We start from the raw sequence: 8,481 nt of genomic DNA, 5'->3' as shown, positions 1-8,481 counted from the left end.
GCATACAAGGACAGGAAAGTATGGCCCATTCAAAGGAAAGAAATAATTCAACAGCATCTGTCCCTGAGAAAGACTTAATGACAAACAGATTAGACAAAGACTTTAAAACAACTGTCCTAAAGAGGCTTAAAGAACCAAAAGAAGATGTGGAGAAAGTCAAGAAAATGATGTGTGAACAAAACGGAAATATCAATAAAGAGGCAGAAACTCTAAAAAAAAAAAAACAGAAGAAGAAGAAGAAGAAACTCTGGCACTGAAAAGTACAATAATCGAAGTGAAAAATTCACAAGAGAGATTCAAAGGCAGATTTGAGCAGGCAAAAGAAGAACTGGTAAACTTAAAGGTAGAACAATGGAAATTATCAAGACTGAGAAACAGAAAAGATTGAATAAAAGTGAACAGAGCCTAAGGGACCACTGGGATACCGTTAACTCCACCAACATATGCCCTGTGGGTGTCCCCAGAAAGACAAAGGGGCAGAAAGAATATCTGAAAAAGTAATGACTGCAAACTTCCTAAATTTGATGAGAAGATATGAATATAAACATCCAAGAAGCTCAACAAACCCCCAGTAAAATGAACTCTGAGACCCACACCAAGACACATTATAATCAAACTTTCAAAAGACAAAGAAGTGAATCTTGAAAGCAGCAAGAGCAAAGTGAATCATCACATACAAGGGAACCTCAGTAAAATTGTCTGCAGATCTCTCATCAGAAACTTTGGAGGCTGGAAGACAGGAAGCCAATATATTCAAAGAGCTAAAAGAAAAAAAAAAACTGTCAACTAAGAATTCTATGTGCAACAAAACTGCCCTTCAAAAGTGAGACCGAAATCAAGAGTCACAGAGTAACAAAAGCTGAACAAAAGCAAGGTGGAAAGAAAGTAAACTAGCCAATACCTCAAAACCATATGGAGAAATAAGATCTCATTAAATGCAAACACATGAGCAATCATGAAAGCCAATTTTGTTGTAAGAACGGTTTGTAACTGTATTCTTGTTTTCTACATAATTTGAGAGACTAATATACTTAAATACAGTTTAAGTAAAAAAAAGGATTACTGTAAAAGCAATTATTATTGTAACTTTAGTTTATAACTCTAAATCCTGTTTTCTACATAATTCAGGAGACTAATGCATTTAGAAGAATTATCAGTTTATGTTTGGGGCACACAATGTATACGGAGGTGTAATTTTGTGACATCAACAACCAGAAGAGGTGGGTACACCGCTGTAAAGGAGCAGTTTTAGTGTGTTATTGAAATTAAGCTGCTATACATTCAAATTAGAATGTGACGACTTTAGGATGGTAAATGTAAACCCCATGGTAACCACAAAGAAATCACTACAGAAAACACACAAAAGGAAATTAAAAAGGAATTTAAACATTTCACTACAAAAGATCAACCAAACACAAAAGAAGACAGGAATGCAAGAAATCAGGGGCAAAAAAAGCTATGGGGCCTCTAAGAAACAAATAACACAGTAACAGAAGTAAGTCCCTCTGATCAGTAATTACTTTTAGTGTAAGTGAATTAAACTCTCTGATCAAAAGACAGAGATTGGTAGAACGAATAAAAAATACATGATCTGGGGCGCCTGGGTGGCACAGCGGTTAGGCATCTGCCTTCGGCTCAGGGCGTGATCCCGGCGTTATGGATTTGAGCCCCACATCAGGCTCCTCCGCAATGAGCCTGCTTCTTCCTCTCCCACTCCCCCTGCTTGTGTTCCCTCTCTCACTGGCTGTCTCTATCTCTGTCAAATAAATAAACGAAATCTTAAAAAAAAAAAAAATACATGATCCAACCACATGCTGTCTATAAGACACTCATTTGGGATCCAAACACATAAACAGTTTGAAAATGAAAGGATGGAAAAAGATACTCCATGCAAACAGTAACCAAAAACAAGTAGGAGTATCTATTCTCATAACAGAAAAATAGACTATAAATCAAAAAAGTTTACAAGAGATGAAAAAGAACACTATATATTAATAAAAGGTTCAATATGGCAAGAATATTTAACAATAATAAACATTTACACACCCAAAGACAGACCATCAAAATACAGGAAATAAAAACTGACAGAACTGATGACAGAAATTAGACAGTTCTACAATAATCGTTGGAGATATCAATACCCTACTTGGAATAATGGATGGAACGACAAAACAGAAGTTAGGAAAACAAGGACGTAAAGAACATAATAACTCAACTTAACCTAACAGACAAATTTGGAACACTCTACGCAAAAACAACAGCATAAACATTCTTCTCAAGTACACATGGGACATTTTCCAGGACAGAACATATGTTAGGCCATGAATTAAGTCTCAACAGATTTTAAAACATAGATAACATACAAAGTATCTTCTCTCACCAAAGTGGAATGAAATTAGAAATCAATAGCATAAAGAAAGCTGGGAAACTCACAAAACTGTGAAAATTGAACAACACACTTTTAAACAGCCAATGGATCAAAGAATAAATCACAAAGGAAATTAGAAAATACTTAGAGATGAATGAAAACAAAAACACAATATACCAAGATTCACGGGATGCAGCAAAAGCAGTGCTAAGGGGGAAATTTATAGCTATTAATGTTTACATTAAAAAACAAGCTCTCAAATCAACAACCTAACTTTGCAACTTAAGGAACTAGAAAAAGATCGACCTAAACCCAAAGCTAGGAAAAGGAACGATATAAAAGATTAGAACAGAGATAAATGAAATAAAGAGAAAAAGGAGAGAAATCAATGAAACAGAAAGTTGCTTCTTTGAAAGGATCAACAAAATTGACAAACCATTCACCAGAGGAAATAAGAAAAAAGACTTAAATTACTAAGAGCAGAAATCAAAGTGGGGGCATTACTACCAATCCCACAGAAATAAAAAGGGATTATGAGCATACTATGCACAATTATATGGCAAAAAAAAAAAAAAAAATAGGTTAACCTAGTTGGAGTGGACAAATTTCTAAAGAAACACAAAACCTACCAAAACTAAATCATGAAGAAATAAAAAATCTGAACAGACATACAACTAAGAAGAAGATAGAATCAGTTCTCAAAAATCTGCCATAGGTGCCTGGGTGGCTCAGTCAGTTGAGCGTCTGATTCTTGATTTTGACAGGTCATGATCTCGGGGTCCTAAGATTGGGCCCTGCATCAGGTTCCCCATTCAGTGGGGAGTTTGCTTCTCTTCTTTACCCTCTCCCTCTGCCCCTTCTCTCACTCATTCTCTCTCTCTAAAATAAATAAAGCTTTAAAAAAAAAAAAAAATCTCCTGCCAAAGAAAAGTCCTGGACCTAATGACTTCACTAGTGAGTTCTACGAAACATTTCAAGAACTAATCCTTCAGAAGTTTTTCCAAAAACTTGAAGAAAAGGTAAGACTTCCTAATTCATTCCGTAAGGCCAAAGACACTACGAGAGGAAACTACAGACCAATATCCCTTATGAACATCAATGCAAAAAAACCTCCACAAAATGCTAACAAATTGAATTTACCAGCATAGTAAAAGGATTGTATACCATAATCAAGCAGGATTATTCCGTGGTTCAGGATGCTTCAACATAGGAAAAGCAATCAATATAATACACCACATGAGCAGAATAGAGGGGAAAAAACACAGTATCATTACAATTGATGCAGAAAAGGCATTTGACAAAATTCAACGCTCTTTCATGATAATAAAAAAAAAAACTCAACAAACTAGAAATAGAAGGAAACTATCTCAACATAATAAAAGTTGCATATGAAAAATCCACAGCTAACATCATACTCAATGGTACAAAACTGAAAGCATTTTCTCTAAAATCATGAACAAGGGAAGGATGCCCACTTTTGTTACTTCTATTCAACACAGTACCGTAAGTTCTGTCCAGAGCAATTAGACAAGAAAGAGAAATAAAAAGCATCCAAACTGGAAAGGAGAAAGTAATATTGTCTTTGTTTGCAGATATGATCTTACATGTAGAAAACCCTAAAGATTTCACACACACAAAACCTGTTACAGCTAATAAATAAATTCAAGAAATTAACAGGATACAAAGTCAATACACAAAAATCAGTTGCGTTTCTATACACTAATAATGAACATTCTGAAAAGGAAATTACAAAAGCAATTCTATTTATAATAGTATCAAAAAAATAAAATATTTAGAAGGTAACTAAGGAAGTGAGAGAATTCTACAATGAAAATCATGAAACAGTGTTGAAAGAAATTAAAGACATAACTGAATGGAAGTATATCCCATGTACACTGATTAGAAGACTTGCCAAGATGTCCATACTACTCAAAGCAATTTACAGATTCAATGCAATCCTTATCAAAATCCCAGTGCCTTTTTTGCAGATTAAAAAAAAAATCCTAAAATTCATACGGAATCTCAAAGGAACTGAGTAGCGAAAATGATCTTGAAAAAGAACAAACCTGGAGGATTCCTGATTTAAAAACTTACTACAAACTATAGTCATCAAGGGACTAAAGACAAGTAAAGACAGTAAAGACAGACACATAGGGGCACCTGGGTGGCCCAGTTGTTAAGCGTCTGCCTTCAGCTTAGGTCATGATCCCAGGGTCCCGGGATCAAGCCCTGCATCGGGCTCCCTGCTCAGTAAGGAGCCTGCTTCTTCCTCTCCCACTCCCCCTGCTTGTGCTCCCTCTGTCACTGTGTCTCTGTCAAATGAATAAAATCTTTTAAAAAAAAAAAGACACATAAACCAATGGCATAAAGAGCCCAGAGATAAAACCTCACATACGTGGTCAAACGATCTTTGACAAGGCTGCCAAGACCATTCAATAGTGAAAAGACAGTCTTTTCAACAAATGGTGCGAAGAAAGCCAGATAATCACAAGCAAAAGAATGAAGTTGAATCTTTACTTAACACAGTATAATAATTAACTAAAAACGGATCAAAGACCTAATTATAAGACCTAAAACTATAAAGATCCTGGAAGAAAACATAGGGGGAAATTTCACAACATGAGATTAGGTAATGATACTAACATATTTAATACCACTGAACTACACATGTAAAAAATGGTTAAGATGATAAATTTTATGTTATGCATATTTCATTTTTTTAAATAGCAATTTCTTTAATAGTGGGTTATAAAACTCTAAAGACTGGTCAACCAAAACATTTGACAAGGGAGTCAAGAGTACTCAATGGAGAGTTTCCTCAATAAATGCTGAGGGCCACTGGGTGGCTCAGTCGGTTGGGCATCTGACTCCTGACTTCAGCTCAGGTCATGATCTCAGGGTCGTGAGATCAAGCTCCACGTCAAGCTCCGTGCTCAGCGCAGAGTCGGCTAAGGTTTCTCTCTCCCTCTGCCCCTCCCCGCACCCACTCGCTCTCTGAAATAAATAAATCAATCTTTAAATAAATAAATGGTGCTGAGGAAACTGGATATTTACATGAAAAAGAATGACACTAGACCGCTATCTTAACCATACACCACTCACAAAAATTAACTTGAAATGGATTAAAAGAATTAAATGTGGGGTGCCTGGGTGGCTCAGTCATTAACTGTCTGCCTTTGGCTCAGGGCGTGATCCTGGCGTTATGGGATCAAGCCCCACAGCAGGCTCCTCCGCTGGGAGCCTGCTTCTTCCTCTCCCACTCCCCCTGCTTGTGTTCCCTTTCTCTAGCTGTCTCTCTCATTGTCAAATAAATACATAAATAAATCTTTAAAAAAAAAAAAGAATTAAATGTAAGATCTGAACATAAGAAAAAAGCTCCTGGACACAGGTCCTGACAATGATTTTTCAGATACAACACCTAAACCACAAGGCAACAAAATCCAAAATAAACAGGGAGGACTACATCAAACTAAACTAAAAAGCTTCTGCACAGAAAAAAAACAACAAAATGAAAAGGCAACCTATGGAATAGGAGAAAATATTTGCACATCATATATCTGATAAAGGGTTAATAGCCAAAATCTATAAAGAACTCAATAGCAAAACCACAAGTAATCCAATTAAAAAGTAACCTAATTAAAAATCCAATTAAAAATTTTTAAAAATTCAATAAAAAGCCAGTTTCCAATGATATTCAAATGGCCGACAGGTACATGAAAAGATATTCAACATCACTAACTATTACGGAAATTTAAATCAAAACCACAATGAGGTATCACTGCATGTCTATTAAAATGGGTATGATCAAAAAGAAAAGAAATCACGTGTTGCCATGGATGTGGAAAATGGGGAACCTTGGGTGTTGATGGGCATGTGAACTCGTGCAGCCACTCTTAGAAAACAGTATGGCGTTTCCTCAAAAAACTAAACATGGAATTACCTTATGACCCAGGAATTCCACTTGTGGGAACAAAAACCCCAGAAAACAGACGCCCTGCCAGAGAAGTATCTGCACCCCGTGTTCACTACAGCATTATTTACAACGGCCAAGATACGTAAACAACCTAAGTGTCCATCGACGGGCAAACAGAGAACGATAACACGGTATGTAGACACAAGAGAATTCTATTCAGCCATTGAATGAAAATCGTGCCATTTGCGACATGAATGGGCCTTGAGGACACCGTGCTAAGTGAAACAAGTCAGACAAAGACAAATGCTGTATGTCGCACATATATGTGGCATCTAAAAACAAGGAAATCAGATCTGTGGTTGCCAGAGGTGGCCGTGGGAGGTGGGAGGAGGAACAGTCAGAAGCTATAATCTTCCAGTTGTGAGTAAGTATGGAGGACGTAACATACAACATGATGACTCCAGTTAACACTGCAGGATGGCAGAGGTGAACAGTGCCGAGAGCGTAAATCTAAAAGTTCTCATCACAAGGAAAAAAACATTTTTACCTTTTTTTTGGTATCTTTATGAGATGACAGATGTTAACTAAACTTATTGTGGTAATCGTCTTGCAATATATGTAAGTCAAATCATGGTGCTATACACCTTAAGCTTATACAGTTCTGTATGTCAATTACATCTCAATAAAATCAAAAGGAAAAAAGAACTCTGAAGGAAAACAAGGCAGTGGCTACAATGCCGGGACAGTGGTAATCTCTGTGACAGAGGGACACAGGAAGGAGCAACTGCACAGGAGCATCAGGGAACGCTGAGATGCTGCCAACGGTCTATTTCTTGACCTGGGCGGTGGTGATGCCATCACTCTGAAATAATTCATTGAGCCGTCCATTTTTGTGTTTTCCATTTTATTTTATTTTTTAATGTTTAAGATACACAAAATTTTTAAAACCAACTGAATGGAAAAGTCAGTTGAATCCACACTATAATTCACATGTCTCTCTTAATAATGGAAGTATACAAACTCAGTATGGTTAGAACCTGAACAACCCTGTCAACCAATCTGGCATTTCTAGAACATTCCACTCAACTGCTGAATACACTTCTTTTCAAATACACATGGGACGTCTACCAAGACAGACTATACGCAGGGCCTAAGACAATTCCCAATAAAAGTTAAAGGTTTATAATCATTTAGAATATGTTCTCTGGGGGCGTCTGGGTGGCTCAGAGGGTGAAGTGTCTGCCTTCAGCTCAGGTCATGATCCCAGGGTCCTTGGGATGGAGCCGAGAACAGCGAGGAGTCTGCTTCTCCCTCTCCCTCTGCCCCTCCCTGCCCCAGCTCATGCTCTCTCCCTCCCTAATAAATCCTTAAAAAATAATAATAATTAAGAAAAGAATATGTTCTCTGACTATAACAGAATTAATTATAAACCAATAATAGGTATCTGGAAAATCCCCAAATGTTTGAAAATTAAACACACATCCAAGTAATCAATGGGTCAAAGAAGAAATCACAAGGAAATGAAGTATTCTGAACTAGGCCAGGCCATGTTTGGGAGGGGTAAGGGGTGGAGGTGGGGTGGGAGGTGGAAGTGGGGGGTGGGGAAAGGCAGGGGAGGAGAGGCAGCAGAGGTGAGGAGGCGGTGAGGGAGGAGGTGGTGAAGCCAGAGGCAGGGGGAGAGGGAAGCCAGGGGAAGAGGGAAGGGAAGGCAGCAGGGTGGTAAGTTGGAACTGAGGAGGTAGTCCAGAGGTGGACAGTAGTAAACAGTAAAAAAGGAAAAAAAGAAAATATTCTGGACTTTATTAAAATGAAAACATAACATATTAAAATTTGTGAGATGCAACTAAAGTCATGCTCAGAAGGAAATTTACAGTATTAAACTATATTAGGAAAAAAAGACCTAAAATCAATTATTTAAGCTCCTACCTTAAAAAGCTAGAAGAGTTAAGTTAAACCCAAAGTAAATATAAGGAAAGAAATAATAAAGGTAAGAAAAGAAACCAATTAAATTAAAGAAAAAAGACAATCAATAGTGAAAAGCAATGAAACTGAAGCATGGTTTCCTATAAAATGTAACACATCATAAAAGTGCACATACACAAAAAACATACTGTAATGATTTACCAGAGTGAACAACTTGTAAGTACCATCTGATCAAGAAGTGGGACAGGGGCCCGGGGTGGCTCAGCCGGTAAACTAT

This window comes from Ursus arctos, unplaced genomic scaffold (assembly GCF_023065955.2).
Source record: "Ursus arctos isolate Adak ecotype North America unplaced genomic scaffold, UrsArc2.0 scaffold_2, whole genome shotgun sequence".
Taxonomy (NCBI): Eukaryota; Metazoa; Chordata; class Mammalia; order Carnivora; family Ursidae; genus Ursus; species Ursus arctos.
This window is presented reverse-complemented; position numbering follows the sequence as displayed.